At 44.3% G+C, this 10,894-nt stretch overlaps 1 long non-coding RNA gene across 2 annotated transcripts; it reads right to left on the bottom strand.

Moving 5' to 3' along the window:
• Window positions 1–3,921: 3,921 nt before the first annotated feature.
• On the bottom strand, window positions 3,922–9,292 carry LOC108542409 (uncharacterized). Of its 2 annotated transcripts, none has more exons than XR_001889269.1 (4): window positions 9,056–9,292; window positions 7,891–7,974; window positions 7,101–7,145; window positions 3,922–4,353 (listed from the first exon to the last, which is right to left on the bottom strand). It is a non-coding gene; the product is annotated as an uncharacterized LOC108542409 (long non-coding RNA). The 2 variants fall into 2 exon arrangements; XR_001889270.1 differs by having other exon boundaries at window positions 3,922–4,347.
• Window positions 9,293–10,894: the final 1,602 nt, after the last annotated feature.

Below are 10,894 nucleotides of genomic sequence, written 5' to 3'. Positions count from 1 at the left end.
GTGCCTGTATGCTTACAGCGCAGTATTGGGGTGGGAGTTACCCGATTTTCCAGGTGTTGTGTGTCTCAGTTCCCCTGGCTAGGAAAACGGATCCCCTTCCCCCTTGCGCTTCCAGGTGAGGCGATGCCTCGCCCTGCTTCAGCTCTCGCTGGTCAGGCTGCAGCAGCTGACCAGCACCGATTGTCCGGCACTCCCTAGTGAGATGACCCCAGTACCTCAGTTGAAAATGCAGAAATCACCGGTCTTCTGTGTCGCTCGCGCTGGGAGTTGGAGACTGGAGCTGTTCCTATTCGGCCATCTTGCTCCGCCCTCAGATGGCTTGAATTTCATAGCTGAGATATGATGGTGCCCCAGTGGAGGAAGGGAGCTCAGGAGAAGCAGGCTTTAGGGGGGTACTGGATGAATTTATTCTGGAATACTGAGCTGAAGAAGCCAGCACCATGTTGGGGGATGGTCAGGAGAAGTTGGGAAGTGTGGGACCAAGATCAGCAAAGAAGAGGAGCTAGAAATGTCCCTTTGGGAGTCATGGACCTACAGGTGATGGTGGGAGTAGATAAATCATCCAGGGAAGGTCTGTAGAGGAATCAGAGGAGGAGAGCACAGGAAGGAAGGCAGAAGACAAGGGCAGCCTGTGTATTGAACCTGTCACAGGACAAATGGTGCTTGTCTTTATCCTCCTAAGTGTAGTTGTTTCCTGACTGTTTGAAAATATCTACTTTCACGCATTAAAAGACTCTGGTGAATGTAGGACCTTCTCCCCAACCCTATTAACCAAGTTCAGGAAAAGACCTAAAACCCAGGTACCAGTTAACAAACATCCATGATTCATCTCTGTGGACACTGGCTTTTTGTTGGTACGTGGATGCAGACATGTAAACATGGCCTATGCAGATGTGCTGAAGAAATCCCCTCCTGAGTTCTGGAGCCCCGTGCATTGTTTTCCTTAAAATGCCCCTTAACTGCCCCTGTAGCCTAGATGACAGAGCAAGGGAGGGTTCTCCAGGGCCAGCCTAGTCCCTGCCAGGCGACCAGGTGGTGTTACAGTGTCAGAGGAAAGTTTCTGGTACAGAACCTTGGTGCAAAGGGCTTATTTACTCCTTGCTAGAGTATCTTCCATGGCTTGAAGACTGAAATGGGCCACACAGCCAGGCTTGATCGTGAAACATGAGGCCTCCCACAGCCACAGACGCAGAGTGCTTTGGGCCTCAGGGACCAATGAACCCCACCCAGTGTTTAATCCGGTTAGCACCTCGATGCATCCCCAAGCAGGCTGCTGAAACAGATAGCAGGAGCAACATTCTGCAGAGATGTGTGCTGAAAACAACATCCTAATAAATGCAATAGCACTATATACATTCACGGACAAAGGTAGACTCCAACACTGATTGCCCGAATTTCCTTTAAAACACACCTTGGCCATCTTTGCAGAAACTTTCAGCATCCGGATTCCTCACTGGCCACATTCCCAGCAAGAATTCTGGTCCCTCTGTCTCCAGAAGGAAGTGGTCACCTGCACTTCCTCCCCACTGTCCGTCTTCTACGTCTTAGTCCTCTGGCTCCTCCTCCTTGCTCTGCTCTTTGCAGGATCTGCCTTGGCCTTTCTCACATTCATCGCCTCCTTGACTGCCGGCTCCCTCTGGCCAGGCGGGGCTTCTCCTGTGCCTATAGCGGCTTCGGGGTGGCTGCTGCATGGCTGGGGCCCCCTGCTTCTTGGCAGGTGACATTCCTGCCCTCTTGGGGAGGTCATGGTGGCTTTCTCACCAGAGATGTCAACCACGCTTACTTTAGCTGGTGAAGGCACTGCCTTCATCCTTGAATTAGGCACAGACTTTGCCCTTCTGAGGGGCTACAACATCTTCACTCCTCCCCAGCATCGACCTAGGGAGGTAGTAATGACAAAGATTTTCATGGCCATAGTAGTAGTAAGAACCAGCACAGATTGTACTCACCATGTGCCAGGCCCTATTCTAAGATCCTCACAAGGTGGACTCTTTAAATCCTTATGATAACCCTACAAGGTTGAATAGGCATTATTATTATCATCCCCATTTTATAGACGGGGAAACTGAAGCACGGAGAGATTAAATAACATGCTCAAGTTCCATGTAAAGCCCTGAATGCCAAGACTGAAATGTGTGAAGCTCTGGACAGATGTGGTTGCTGTTATTTCTATTATTAGTTCATGTCTGCCTCTGGTTGGCTGTGATCTTGGGAAACATGCCTTGTCTTTCTCAACCTCAGTTTCCTCCTCTGTAAAGTACAGATCATCTATTCCAATTGTACCCTCCATGCTCTTAGTTCATCTTGTTCCTGCTTTTCTGCAGAAGGAATCCTATTTTCTCAGATATTCTCTTTCTTTGTTTTTTTTCTGGGTTTTGCAAATAAATTATTGCTTGACTATTTTGGAAGCTTCCAGAAAGTAACTTGAAATAATGCTCTGGGGCCTTTTGTCAGCTCCCCTTTCTATGAGAGGGCTGTGGAGTCACAGCTGCCCTAGCTGTCTCTAAGAACCTTCATTAAACCAGCGTTTTGATGCTCAATCAATGTTTTCCAACCCAAATTTCCTCTGGGAGAGGAGAGGAAGAGACGGGAGAGCCTAGGTCAGTCCTCAATCACGCTTCTTCTCTCATTACATCTTGGGTCTCCAACGCATTGATTCCCCGCACCCTGGGATTTGGCAGAGCAGAGGTTAGCATCAAGGACTCCCCCTTGGCCATCAAAGGATTTCCTTTTCTTGGAATAACCACAGTGACAGAGGGTGCTTTGGTTTTCTTTCCTGATCTGTTGCCATTTATAAGTGATTGAAGTTCTAAGCTTCCAGTCCCCCATTGAGACAGGCAAGCCCATGGGCTGGTCGTGTGGGTTTAATACCACTGTGCTAGCAGGATGTCCTTTGATCCAGTCCTGTAAAGTCTAGGCAAATGACCTCCCAGGGGCTCCAGGGGTCCCAGGCCAGGGTGCTGAAGGACAGAGTGTTAAAAAGAGAAGTCTATCTCTGAGTACTGCAAAGCACAATGCAGCGTCCTTGCCAAAGCAACGTGGTGGAAGCCTGCCTGGTATTAATAGCAACAGCAAACATTTATGGAGCGTTTACAATGTGCCAGCTGCCATGCTAAGCACCATTTAATCCTCACAATGACCCTCAGAAGTAGGTATTATTATTATACCCCCCACCAATGCTTTGTAGATGGGGACCCTGAGACTGAGAGAGGCTGAGCTACTTGCTGGATCACACAGCTATTGCCAGGCTCCCAGCACCAAGGCTCACGCCCTTATCCCCTGCAGTCTGCTGCCTCCCTCCCCAGTCCTTGGTGCTAAGGGCCTCCCAGTGCAGATAAAGCTTGCAGAAGACAGCGGCTGAAGGGCTCCCTTGACCCCGTTCTCGAGTTTGCTCGTCAGGGCTGGGTCTTGGTGCTGGGGATTCAGAAGCTCTGTTATCAGTGTATGTATGGGGGATTGATCCCAGGGAAAGAATGCTTATTGATCTCACAAGAGGATTCAAGACTTCCACATGCAGATGTTGCTGCACAGGGGGAATCGTTCCAGCTGCCTGCATGGTAATCCCTCCTGGCAGGTGGTCTGCCCAGGAGACCAACCGACATGGCAGATAGGGAAGTTGCTCAAAGGACATTTCCACCAGCAAACAACTCTTCTCTTCTCTAGAGATCTCTCTGCCTGGTTTATGGATACCAGTCTTTGGAATTCAGAGCACTTTCTGTTTTGATGTTTATTGGAGATGGTCCAATGCATTCTTACTCACCAACTTTTATTTTCCAATATTCCTCCTTAGGCCTTAAACCTGTTGTTACAACACTGCTTTGTGAAAACCATGGTGGAATTTCTGAGATTAGTTGTTTTATTTCACACCAATACATTACAAATTCTGCATTCCAAAGAAGAAACAGAAAGGGAAATGGATTAGGAGGCAGGAAAACCTGGTGCCAGGCTCAGTTCAGCCCCAGTGAGCCTTGTGGTTTCGGGCAAGTCAGCCCAGTGAACGGGTTGGACTAGGGTTGGCCCAGATGCCCTGGCCTGGGAGAAGCTCAGCGTGGACTCCCGTCTGGGGCTGGGATGAAGAAGAGATGACTGAGGCATGTGGCTGGGGAATGAGGGGAGCAGGGCTAATGGTGGGGGAGGGGGAATTGAACAGTTCCTGACAACCGAGTACACGTCCAGGCTGCTTCTGAGTGAAGAGATTTTCGTGGCCGAGGGTCCACCACTGAGTCCCGTTCGGAAGAAACCCACTGGGCCGATGGCAGAGGGTCCCGCTCTGAAGTATGTGGGAAATAAGGAGGAAGATCCAAGATGAACAGCGTGGATGCTCTTCTGGTCACCTTCATTTCACTTCTAAGCCTCAAAGTTGATCAAGACAATTTATTTTTAACTTCCTTGTCATGGTAGGTGGATTATAAACTACCTTCTAGAAAAGTGATTGCCAACCTAGAAATCCGAGGTTTCAGGTCCCATTAGATATTTGAACTCTCTTCAATATTTCAGAAAGTCTCTTGTAAGTTGTACATTTACACAGATAATAACGTATTTACTAACAAAAATGCCAAGTTTCTCTGCTCTTTGGTTAAAATTATGCTATTAATTTGGTATGATGATTCATGCCTCTAATCCCAGCACTTCGAGAGGCCAAGGTTGGCGGATCACTTGAGCCCAGGAATTCGAGACCAGCCTGGGCAACACAGTGGGATCCTGTCTCTACAAAAATAAAATTTTAAAGAAAGGATTATCCTGTTAGTTTAGTGCAGTGACACTGGTGATCTCATGCTAATCTGAAGAGCTGATTGGCAGCCATCTATATTTTGAATAAGTAATAAGTAGGGAAAAGGTAATGACATACACTTATTTTTCTATCATTTACACTCTGCCCTACAAAGTAGATTGGAGTGCCTGGATTACTGCTTGAAATTTTAATTGTAGAAAATTTTTCCTAACATTAGGGTCTTGGGGGAAAAACCTAACGAAAGGAGTATGAGGAAATGAAGGGTTGGAGGGCTCTTTGTAGTTCATTATCTCTCATCTAAAAGGTAGGTGGGGTCAGCAGAGGACACCTAGAGGCCATTTCATAAGGGGGGTGTGTGGGCTTAGCTTCACAGATGCCCTGCCAACTTGGGGGCACAGATAACTTCCCTCTACCCTCTAATAAAGCCACTATATGCTTTGTGTTTACCTGGGTTCTTTAACTGTACCATTATGTAAATTTGCAAGAACTGACTCAACTCCCAACCCCTCTCTGAAACTATACCCTATAGACCAGAGTCATCACTTGATTTTCTGAATGGCTGTGGCCATTTCTTCTCTACCACGTTTAGCAGGTAATTAGTCACTGCCTGGGTGTCCTCACTAAGTGTCCCTAGGTTGTACATGTCTCCTGAGGCCTCATGATCATGGTCTCTCAAATCTTCAGTAGCAGAAGATCTGAAACAGTGCCATAAATACCTTAGCATGATATAACCTTTACTATTTCAAAAATGCTGTAGTGGTCATCGCCGTGCACAATCCCTACATCCATCAGCTGAGTTAAGCAGGAGAATGTTAATATCCTCATTCTACAAATGAAGACATGGAGGCTCAGCAAGGTTAAGGGAACTGTAGGCAAGTGGTGGGGCTGGAATATTAACCACTGATGTCTCATTTTCTTTCTACTGTGCTGCCTTTCTAGGTATTCAATTCCAGGTGCAGTGGCTTTTAAACTTTATCACCTTACTTTGGTAGGACTGCAACAAATATATTTCTTAGAGGATTCTAGTGGGTTCTGGTTGTTTCCATTGAGTGGTATGGGGCCAGCCCAGGTAGCATTGAAAGTCATGCTGTGGATTTCTTTGTTTAGCAGACTTTATTTTTCCACCTGATACCTGGTCCAGCCAAGGACTGGAGAGCCTCTGACCCTACATTTCTGTTCTGCCAAGAGGACTGAAAACATAAAAGCCATGCTGGATGAATAGGGCTGCCCAGTAGGCAATGAGAAGCGAGGGCTTTTGAACAGGCAGCAATCTCCTTTCGCCTCACAGACCCCTACTGCTTGTTGTTTGGCTGCTTTGTCTCTGTGTCACTTTCTCATCTTTTTGTAACCCTGCTGCATCCCTGAGCTCTGATGCTGGTTTCACCAAGGCAGCGGCTTCTACCCAAAGCCTCACTTCCCTTCTCAGTGAAGTCACAGGGCTGCCCTGGAAGGAGGAGACTGATGTGTCCTTCAAAGGCTACAAGTTCAGGCCCTGCCACTCCTGGGGCAGAAGCCCATTTCACCAGCCAAGAGGAGGATTTTAGCTACACCTGTAAGTTGCCTGCCAAGTCTCAATCACAGGACCCCTGACACACCAACACCCACCTGGGAGACTGAGCAAAGAATCACTTCTTTCTGAGGCAGCCAAGTGAATAGATGGTGGGAAGCATCTGCCTGAGAAATGCATTTCTCACAGTAAATAACATTTACATGATTGTGCCTGCAAATATCACCGTGGCATTTGCTCAGTTGAATACGGTGCCTCTGCTCACCTGACCTTCCCCTGGCTCCAGGCCCACGATGCTCCTGGGGTCCAGGAACTCCACCTTAGGGAGGGATGCTCCCCTCAGCTCTGTCCTCTGAGGGAGAGACATATCCTTCTTGACTTGGCAGACATGTCTCTAGTACACATAGCATCTGGGTTTTGAGCTAATTTTGATCCGAGCGGTCCATGTGGAGACCATGACAGTGAGGATTTTCTTGATGACCCCTTACACTTTCTATTTTCTGCCTCTCATAAGCTGCAACCCTCATGCTGATAGGTCTTTTCCATCTATTTTTTCACTGTATTGCTATGGCACTGTGCCATGTGTGTAAGCTTCCCCGCTTTGTCTTGTAAATGTGTATTGTCTCCTTCGAAAGATGGTCAGCTCCCAGAAGAGAGACCGTATATGTTATTACACTGAGTCATTCGTATACATAAATATGCTGTGCTTATGTATTTATAAGATCTTATGAGCATAAAGAAATATATTGAAGGGTACGTATTAAGGTGTTAACATAGATTATCTGGGTGAGAGGTGGCTAATATAGATGGAAGAAGCAGGAGAATAGGAAAGGTGGTTAAGCACAAAATTACTGCACTTACCCGCCAACTTCATGAGGAAAAAGTATTCCTGGCACATCAGTGTGACTTTGGGGGCAAAAAAAAAGAGAAAGCCAAGATGATGAATTTTTTGACCACATTTATGTGAAAATCTACATATGGATATATGTAAAGAGAGTCACAGAGTAGAATGAAGGAAGAGCAAAGGAGTACTGAGCACATAATAGACATTCAATAAATATTTGGTGAATGAATGGATGCTGTATGTGATCATTTGTAGATGTGAATTTTCAAGCAGATAATTATTGGCTAATATTAATATTACACCCGCAGTGCTCGCAGTATGTTCTCATAATCAGAATCACTAACGTTCTCTGGTTCATGGTTAGGACTATCTGCCTGAGAGAGTCCCAGTTTACTCGAAGGTTACCCTGTTCACCCACCAGAACTAGCTGGGGAGGTTGCTAAAGATGGAAATGACAGGGCCTCAACCCTGCTATACTGACTCAGCATCATGGTGAGGGAGGGAGTGGGACTTGGGAATCTGCATTTTAACAAGCGTCCCAGGTGATTTTTATGCTTATTAAAGCTTTGGAGCCATCACTCTAGGCATTGTTAGTTGCCAAAGTGATATACTGCTTTTATAATTAACTTTATTCAGACAAGGCAAAACAAAGAAAGATTATTATTTACTATATTTAAAAAATCATGCCTCATTGTCTGACCTTCCTTTGTTTTCTAACTGATATTTAAAAGACCTAATTCATGTGAGCTTGCTAGTGTGTAGACAGAACTTCAAAAGAATCCATCTAACTTGGCAGGAATCAAATACCTGAACCGAAATTAACTATCTTCTCCTGTGCCAGCTTTGCGCAGTGATCTGCCCAAGTGAAAGAATCATGGGCCTTTTGTCACCCTAAAACAAATTTCCAGAAAGAAAATGAATACATAAAACATAAAAAACCTATGGTGAATAATATAACCAATATATATCCAGCTTATGCTTTTCAAATATATTTTTTCATAAAACATTATTGGAAAATTGTATAGTCCTCAAACACATCCTCTTTCCCCCTTTCCCAAAGGCAACCACTTTACTGAATTTAGTGATTTTATTACCATAATATAGTATTTGTAAGTTTTTACTATATATTATATTCATACACACAATTTGGTATAACACATCTTAAACTTTATCTAAACAATATCATATGCTATACATTTCTCTGCAAATAGGTTTGTTTTGTCCAATGATTTACCATGTTGACATATGTAACTCCAGCTCATTTTAACTATTATTAGTATGGCCTAGTGTGATATAGCATTGTGTAGCATAGAATGATATTAGTGTAGTGTGCTGTTGTAGGAATCTGGCACCATTTTTTTTTTTTTTTTCTGAGACAGAGTCTTGCTCTGTTGCCCAGCCTGGAGTGTAGTGGTGCGATCTTGGCTCACTGCAACCTCCGCCTACCAGGTTCAAGCAATTCTCCCACCTCAGTCTCCCATGTAGCTGGGAGTACAGGTGCATGCCACCATACCTGGCTAATTTTTGAATTTTAGTAGAAACGAGGTTCACCATGTTGGTCAAGCAGGTCTCAAACTCCTGACCTCAAGTGATTCTCTTGCCTCAGCCTCCCACAGTGCTGGGATTACAGGCGTGAGCCACCACACTCATCCCACCATTTTAAATCTATTCTTTATTAACATTTGTTTTCATTTTTTAAAAACTATTATGAACACTGCTGAAATGAGCTCTTTTGGTGAATTTCTCTTGGTGTATGAGAATTTTATGCACCTAGCAATAGACTTGCCTACATGTATCTCCAGCTTTAACGAATATTACCAAATTGTTCTCTAAAGAAATTGCATCAATTCATATAACTGTTTCTTGACTATTGCACCAAGTTTTCTGTGGCCTCAAATTTACGAGCAGAAAACAGACATACAAGCCAAAGAAACAAAATAGCTTTGAAAACTCAGTTATTGGGAGAAAGTACCAAACTGTTCTTTTTCCAATCTGGAGGTATTTCTTCCATGTGACCACCTGCCTTCAAATACAATCAGTGCATATTGGTTAAGCCCTGCCGACTAGGCATTTGCAAGTGGAGGGCTCGAAGTACACAGGACGAGAGACTTGTCCTCTGAAGTTTAAAAACTAACTGGAAAGCTAAGACATAAACTATAGATAAAAGTTAATTATTAAATAACAATTTAACAGTAAGAGAGAAGAGATATCCTTGGGCAGTACTGATTCATCACTGGACAAGTCGAGCCTGCATTAATTCCATAGGAGTTCACAAGATGGGCAAGTCAGAGTTTCTGTGATTCTGATTTGCCACAGAATGGTTTCCTAGCAACCATTACTAGCTGAGAATCAGCTAACTCTGCTGTTTTGAACCAGACCTTTCTGTTAGAATAATGAGTCAAATAAATGCCAGCTTAAGGTAGAATTTCACCACATAAAACTGTATTTGAAATATACGACTTTTGAACAAAGATCTAAAGTAGTTTCCTTCACCAGAACTTAACAAAGGTGGATGTGTGGAAATGGAAGTGGCACCAGATTTAGGGACTTGGACACCTAATTTTTCTCTGGAGTAGGGGGGTGGGCAGTGGTGACTGAAGAGGCAAAAGGTAGTCGACTCAAGGAAAGTGTGGGGGTGGGGGGACAACAGAACCCCACATGGGAATTATGGAATTGAATAATTCCCTAGCCACACCTGGTCCAGGAAATTTTGGAGTTCTTACAGGTACAGGGTTGGGAAATTTGTCATTTGCACATTATTCCTGGAGACTTGCTTCGTATCACCAGCTTCTACTTTGTCCCCAGAGACATTTCTACTTCTACTTTGTCTCCAAGAGACTGTGCATCATGTTTCCTGGCACAGAAAACTCAGCCTTTGCCTGATCGTTTCTTTCTAGATCTCTCACCACTTCCTACCACCTCTGAGGATGACTGAGCGGAAGAGGAAAGACCTTGAGGCTATTGCGGGAAGCAGGCCCAGGGCGGGGCTTGTTTTGAGCTTTTCGAGTACCTTACCGTGCACTTAAGTTGTTTTCATTTTTTAACTATTAGGAACGCTGCTGAAATGAACTTTTTGGGTGAATTTCTCCTGGTGTATGAGAATTTCGTAGACCTTGCCATGGACTTGTGTATGCGTGTCTGCAGCACCCAGTAGAACCAGACAGAGGAAGCACAATTCATCACTGACAGAGTTTCCAAACAAACTCTTCCAGCTCACACATGACAGAAAGGAATTTCTTGGCCCTTCAGATAGAAATGTAGATTCCCAGAGTTCTGGAGTTGAAAGACACTTTACAGTTCAAATACATAGAATCTAAAGCAACAGACAATTCTGCCTTGTGGTTTATTACATATCTGTGCCCAATGTCTCCTGGAGAGGAAACTGCCTCCTACTTTTCCCCTTTGTACAAAAACAATGATCAGATACTCTGAGTTTAAAAAAAAAAAAAAACCTAGTCAATAAAATTGAGAATGAGATGTAAGTTAAGAGATCCTAAAAAATTTTTTTTCTTATTCTTAAAATCTCCTAAGGTTTTAAGTTTAGTTGAATTAAGATTAGAGTTTTGTTAATGATTGCTCACTTGAGCACAATTTTCCAGTACCGTAATTTCTATTACATATTGAATTTCATGGAAAGCCTTTAGATATCAATATTGTGCCAATACGAGAAATTTACTGACAAATTTTTTGTTTGTTTGTTTGTTTGTTTTTGAGATGGAGTCTCACTGTGTCACCCAGGCTGGAGTGCAATGGCACAGTTTCGGCTCACTGAAACTTTCACCTCCCGGGTTCAACTGATTCTCCAGGCTCA

Source organism: Rhinopithecus bieti, unplaced genomic scaffold, assembly GCF_001698545.2.
Source record: "Rhinopithecus bieti isolate Rb0 unplaced genomic scaffold, ASM169854v2 scaffold_20892, whole genome shotgun sequence".
Lineage (NCBI taxonomy): Eukaryota > Metazoa > Chordata > Mammalia > Primates > Cercopithecidae > Rhinopithecus > Rhinopithecus bieti.
Note: the sequence above shows the minus strand (reverse complement) of the source record. Positions and strands in the feature narration are given on the sequence as shown.